We start from the raw sequence: 7,257 nt of genomic DNA on the forward strand, positions 1-7,257 counted from the left end.
TTAGGACAAGCTGGAGATGGATTAGCTGCAATGGGGGAAGGTGGAGGGGGATGGACAGGATTAGCCAAATGTCAAATCCCATCCTCTGTAACTGATCACAGAGCTCTGATCACTTTACTTCTATTTGTTACTATTTTTCATATCTCTGTTACCTAGGTTGCACATTCTTTGAAGGCTGGAGCCCTACCTCACACATTTTTTGTGTCCCCAGCATCTGGTCCAGTACCATGTAGATTACAGTTTCTCAAAGAGTATTTGCTTACATAGATTTTATAATTTTTTTTTTTCCTTTTTGTCTTTTTCCGTGTCCGGCAACGGATTGCAACCCTCAGTGTCGCGCCCGCACCGGACCGGGACCGGCAACGGGATCGCAACCCTCGGTGTTGCACCCGCAGCTTGCTCAGCCAGTGAGCAGGAACCGGTCCGTATGTGGGATCCGAACCCTCGGCGGGAGCGCCACCGCGCTCCCAAGCTGCGCACTGTAGCAGTGCGCCACCGGGCCGGCCTAGATTTTATAATTTTGCAGAACATTTTCTTCAAAGCCCTTGAAAAGAAGAACTCTAGAGTCTCTAGAGTTTTGGGGAGACAGTGGGGTATGGAATGAGAAGCCAGAGTACGCCTTCTACAAAGTACAGTCAGGGCATGGGACTAGCATGGTACCGTGCACAGAACACATACTCAGAGGCTCACAAAATTTTTTTTTTTCCTTTTTGTCTTTTTTTGTGACCGGCAACAGATCGATCGCAACCCTCAGTGTCGTGCCCGTACCGGACCGGGACCGGCAACGGGATCGCAACCCTCGGTGTTGCGCCCGCACCTCGCTCAGCCAGTGAGCGGCCGGTCTGTATGTGGGATCCGAACCCTCGGCGGGAGCGCCGCCGTGCTCCCAAGCAGCGCACTGTAGCAATGCGCCACCGGGCCGGCCCGAGAGGCTCACAAAATTAATGAGGCCTGCAGTGGGACCAGAGAAGGGACAAGTGCCTGATGACTGTCAGGTCTTCATGACCTCAGGAAGCAAATTAAACAACCCCTAGAAATAGTCTGAGTAGCAGTGGCTGCCAGCACAGTAGCCAAGAAAAAAATCAGCTGTAAATTCGTGTCTCAGAACCAAAGAAAAGAAATGATAGTACCACCCTGGCCCTTTAATGAAGAATGTTCTAATGAGAAAAAAAGAAAAAAAAAAACCCTAATGTTGCAGGTAACACAAACCTTTTCCGCTCTGTAAAAATAACAATGACAATATAATTTGTACCAACTAACGATAGTACCACCCTGGCCCTTTAATGAAGAATGTTCTAATGAGAAAAAAAGAAAAAAAAAAAACCCTAATGTTGCAGGTAACACAAACCTTTTCCGCTCTGTAAAAATAACAATGACAATATAATTTGTACCAACTAATGTTTTTTGAACACCAAGCATCGTGTGCGTGTAACATACAAGCATCTTCGGACACTGTAAGATTGAATAAAAATTTACAACAACCCTATGATGATGGTCCACTTTTATAGACTTCAGACGAATTAAGAAACTTGCCCAAAGACCCCTATCTCATAAGTGGATAGGCTGGATTTGAAACTCAGACCTGAGTGACTTCAGAAGCCATATAGGAACCCCTGCATTGTCTGTCTCTTTCAAGGTGACAAATGTTTTCTCGGCTATTTGTGAGTGAGTCAGATTTCTTCCTGGCCTCTCCACTAATGAAGAAATCTAGGCCACTGAGCCCTTTGTCCAGTGCCAAAGAAGGTTGGGACCCAGGGTTCAGCCTATGTCAGGAGGCAGCTCTTGGATCTCTAGAGTTCCTGGGTGATTCCTGTAAGTCAAGAAAGACTGTCACGGTCATGGCTAGAGTCTAGGAACCAAGTACCATGCAGGGGTTGTTGGAGGCAGAGGAAAGTGGGCCTCGGGGCAGAGAGGAGAAGGCAGCGTGCAGCTCCAGAAGCACCTGAGTTAGAGTTTTCGAAGGCCCTTCTCTTTCCCCAAGAGTCTCCAGAAGCAGGGTTTGCAGACCTTGCTGGGGCTAGGCTTGGGTCAGAGTGAATCTCCTATCCGGGACACAGGGGTGAGAAGGCAGGACTCTCAGACGGTTTGTGCTCACGGAGTGCTATCAAGACAGAGAGGACAGGGACAGGGTAAGGGACTAGATGAAGACCCAGTCACAGCGACAGTTTCTGGCAGCCACCTGCCTGGTTGAGATGGAAACGCTCATTCCAGCTCCAGCCCCCAGACAGGCTAAGAATATCCCAGAAAAGCAACAGCCACCACCCCCGCCCTTCTTGATCTGCTCCTACATCTGTAGTGCTATGCTGGGCACCAGTGGGCCCAGAAAGGAGACAGAGTGGGGGGTGACACTTGGGGTTCAGGGCAAAAGGGAGGAGGCAAAAAAGGGGCTTGGCAGAGGCAGGAGAAGGTGAACTGAGGAATAAAGCTACTGCAGAGTGCTGGGAGTACTGGGCAGAGAGAGCTTTTCTCAGGGGGCAGCAAAGGGGAGTGAAACAGGAGCCAGGGAATTGGGAGAGGACTAGCATCGGTAACCTAGAAGAGAGGCATGACTCCCCCTTCCATCAAGGAAGAAAGCAGAGCTACAGCAGGGAAAGGGAACCTCCAGCTCAGCCCTGTCCTTTTCTGTCCCCTTCACCCTGGGCCCTCCAGTCTCCCTGCCCCAGGGCATCACATTCCTCTTCTGTGCTCTCAACCCTATTCTCTGTTCTAAAGAACCTATATTAGGTCTCCTTAATTAAGTCCTTCTAGCAAAGAGCCTGCTGGAATGGGAAAGTCATAAGAATGCGGGTCTCCCTCCCAGCAGCTAGCAGCACCTCCTGTGTCAGTTTCATCTCTTCTCTCTGCTCACCCCCTCTCCCCACCCTCCACTACTACCTGGAGAGGGGTTCTGCTCCCTTCCGCTGCCTCCCCAAGGCCTTACTTCTCCCCATCCCAGCTCCCCTGGGGTAAAAATCCTCAGGAGAGGGAGGGAAGGCTGGGTAGGTGCACACCCTCCCCTTTTGCATACCTCAGGAGCTGAGACCCTGGGGCGGGGGTATTGGATTGGCAAGGAAGCAGGAGAGCATCAGGATCCAGGCACTCAGATGCACAGGCTGGGTCTCCATCCTGGCTGTTTTAAGAATCTGTTGTCATTAGCCTCTTTGTAGGGGTCCCTTGGAGACATGGGGGTACAAGGACCTTGGGTTCTGGGACTTCCAGCCTTGAAGTTTACTGGGGAGACCTTGGACCTTAAGTTATCTTGGCTTCCTTTCCTTTGCCTCCCCACCTTCTAGGGGCTCCTCTAAAGCTTGGAGAGACCTGGGGAGATTTACATCACTGAGAGCTCAAGCTCTCTTCCCTTTTGTCTCCCTGGCTGAGCTGCAGAAGTGCAGGCATCACACGGATGCTGTGTACACACAGACTGAGCCTGTCAGAAACAGAGTGTGGATATCCAGACAGGGCTGTAGCTAGACTGTGAAACAGATTCATAAGGACAGATTTTATTTAGAATCAGAACCGTGGAACTGGAAGAGGCTTTAGGAATCCTCTGTTAGTCTGATTCCTAAAATGTTATCTTATTCTTTTAATATTCATTTTTTATCTGATAATAAAAGTAAAATATATAGAATCCTTACATTTTAATATGGAGAAAGGGAGTCCAAGAGAGCTGAAATGACTTCCCCAAGGTCATACAACTGGCAAGCCATGGATTAGAACTCCTGTCTGCTGCCTTCCAGCCTATGGCCTCTCAGAGAGGGAGAAAAGAACAGCCAAAGGGAAGAAGAGTTTGACCAGCATTGCCTAGAGATGTACTCTTTTTTTTTTATTATTCCTTTTTGTCTTTTTTACTGACCGGCAACGGGATTGCAACCCTCGGTGTTGCACCCGCACTGCGCTCAGCCAGTGAGTGGGAACCGGTCTCCACATGGGATCCGAACCCTCAGCGGGAGCACCGCCGCACTCCCAAGTGGTGCACTCTCCATTGTGCCACCGGGCCGGCCCCTAGAGATGTACTCTTAAAGATGGGACTCACCTGCCCAGGTGAGTGAGTGTGCAGTTCATCTAAGGTGAAATCGGTGATCCTTGTCAACAAGGCCACGATCCTACCTTGGTCTAGACCCTCCAGTCCTCGTCTTAAAGAGCCTTCAGGAATAAGCAGATATCTGGACAGACACTGTCCTAGGTAACCTACAGAGTGTTGGAGATAGACCAGGAGCCTGGGCTCAGGAAGTTTCCCATCTAAGAGAGTCTGATACAGGCAGCACTGTGCCAGAAGAAGAGATGGGAAGTGGACAGTCAAAAAGCAACGTACAGATACTGATATAAATAAATGAATTACAGAATATAGAGCCTACATAACCCAACCAGAAGAGTACACTTGCAGATGTAGGGGGAAGTCACTACCCTTCCATGAAGCCCACCTCCTCTGCAAAGCCTTTCTGGTTTCAGTACATTTATCCCCCTTAGACTCCACGCTGTAGAAACATAACAACCTCCTTGCTCATCCTTTAATGCCTCTGGCTTATATATAACAGTAATGATGTCACTCTTTATAGATCTGTTTGATTAATTTGTCTGCTTGCCCTTTAAATTTACATCCATATCCATCTTGCACATCTTAGGCTGGGGGCCCAGAGCCCAGCCCTTAACCAAGTTGTTATGCAGCAGCTACTGCTGATGGGAAGAGGCAGAAAGGCTGTTGTCAGAAAGAGCAATAGGTTCCTTCCGAACATTCCAGAAAGGCTTTTTGAAGGAGGTGACATTTCAAGAGCTTGACAGAAGGCAGGGTGGTGGTCTGAGGGAGGGTTCTGGTCCAATGGTAGGAGCTCAGAGATGCAGGAGGGAGGGGAGCATGTGAGCCAGAAAGAAGGTCCGAGGCAGGGCAAGGTGAAGAGTGAGAAGGGGAGTGATATCCTCTGAGGCACCTGGTTTGGGGTCCCTAAAGCAGAGGGGGAAATTCTGATTCTGACCAAGAGGAAAGCAGGAGGTCACAGCTGGGCCTGGACTGGGGGTACCATGGTGGTGATATTGTGGGTGCTGCATAGAAGATCTTGTCCTAAATGACACCAACAATAAGCCCTACGTCAATGAGGGACTCCCAGGAGCAGAGCTGGGAGGACCCACGTGCCATTCAGATCCATGTGCCCAGGGTTTCCGCCAGCGCAACTCAGTCTCTGTGGGGCCTGTCCTCAACTACTGGTGAACCAACTGTTCCTTGGGTATTAGACAAAGCCTGACTCAGAAGACCTTGTAGGAAGAAGTGGAGCCAATTACTGGAGCTGAAAAGAGGGAACTTTTTTCTGCAACTAGGGGGAGAATGAGAGGTTGGGCAGGTCAGCTTGGTCTGCAAGAGGATAAAGCAAGCAAGAGCGACCCTGTTGAGAAAGTGCACGTTGCGCGATGAGTCAGGGAGGAGGTACAGGTCTGCATGTGTATGGGGGGCAAAGAGGTGTGGAACCAAGACAGCCAGACCGCAGGCCCCCAGGACAGTGTGAGTGAGTGGGAACAGTGGGACTGCTGAGAAATGTTGGTGCTTCTGGTGGCTGGCGCTGCAGCCCAAGGGGATTCTGGAATAGCTTGTCTGGAATCACATGCGCGCGCGCGCGCGCGCACGCGCACACACACACACACACACACATACACAAACTGACTCTGACAGCGGTGGATGGAGGTAACTCCAGGGGCAATTCTGGGGATTGTACTGAATCTATAGGCAGGGGCTTCTCTCCCCATCAAATCCATACTCACCCCTAAGGTCCCCTTAAAAAGCCAGAAGACTCCTGTTTTGAGGAAGCCACAGAGAGCAGACCCCTGAGAAAGGTGGACACAGTCACACACACACACACACACACACACACACATACACACACACACACACACACATACACAAACTGACTCTGACAGCGGTGGATGGAGGTAACTCCAGGGGCAATTCTGGGGATTGTACTGAATCTATAGGCAGGGGCTTCTCTCCCCATCAAATCCATACTCACCCCTAAGGTCCCCTTAAAAAGCCAGAAGACTCCTGTTTTGAGGAAGCCACAGAGAGCAGACCCCTGAGAAAGGTGGACACAGTCCTCAATGACAGATAGAAAACAGGCCCAGAACCAGCTGGGCTCAGAACTGCAGGTAAGGCCTAGGGAGTCCAAAGCCTAGGACAAAGCGCTTGTGGGCTCTTTGGGAACAGCCAGACCCAAGGAGAAGTGGGCAAGACTCAGCCTAACAGCTTGCAGCTGGAGTGGGGACAGCTGGCACCTGAGCGGCAGGAAGCATGTAATGATGAAAACCCACCTCAGCCTGGACCCAGGGCTGCGCTGGAGGTCTGGCCAACCGCCTCGGGCCTCCCTCCACACAGGAGGCCCTGTCCATTGTCCAAGCCTGGGGAGACCAACCGATCCCATTTCCAGCGTTTTCCCAGCGACCAATCATTCATTATCCGCCCAAGTGTTAGAACAGTGTGTGTCGGTGGGGACAATCAACCAAGAGGAGCTGCCAGGGACTAGGAGCTGCCAGGGACCAGGAGCTGCCCCATGGGCTCAGCTGCAGAGAATCAGGCTGACAAACAGAGGCCTCCGGGAGTTATCCGAGGGTCTTGCTCCCCCCCCCCCCGCAAATAGGGACCCCCAAGGAGTCAGGTTGTGACCTGCAGGAAGGCCTGGCCCGCTAACACCCCCCTCACAGAGCAAGAATGTGCCTCCGGCAGGCAGCTGTCCGTAGTGGCCTGGGGAAGAGGAGTGGGTGGAGGGCGGTGAAGAGGAAACCAACCCGACGGCCAGATTGGAGCAGCGCAGCGCGACCCAGCTGGGACCCGCGCGTGCGGATGAGGGCACTCACTGCCCACGCTGCCCCTACACGTATTCAGAGGGCGGGGGATGGGGAGATGGAAGGCGGAGGGAAGGCTGTTCCCCGGCTTCTCTGCTACCGCGACTAAGTGCATCAAAACAAGCTGACCCTAGGGCCCTAGGACCTGAAGGAAGAGACAGGCGCAGCCGCTCCCCTTCCCCAGCTTTCACCCCAGGGAGGCCCCTCTAACGTCGGGGCCACCTCCTTCCCATTTCTCCCTTCAAGTGTAGGGAAAGGACCCCGGACAGAGGGTGGGGGCAGGGCGGGATTTGAGGTGGGCAGGCAAGATCCTATTGGCCAGAAGAGCCGCCTGTCAGGAGGGCAGCTTGGGCGAGGATTGGCTGCGTGAGGCGGGGCGCGGCGCGGCGAGGGAAGGGGCCCAAGGGGTGGGGCTGACGCTGCAGCTGGCGCAGCTCAGACTCCGAGCAGCAGCCA

This window comes from Galeopterus variegatus, unplaced genomic scaffold (genome assembly GCF_000696425.1).
Source record: "Galeopterus variegatus unplaced genomic scaffold, G_variegatus-3.0.2 Scaffold3274, whole genome shotgun sequence".
In the NCBI taxonomy this organism is placed as follows: Eukaryota; Metazoa; Chordata; class Mammalia; order Dermoptera; family Cynocephalidae; genus Galeopterus; species Galeopterus variegatus.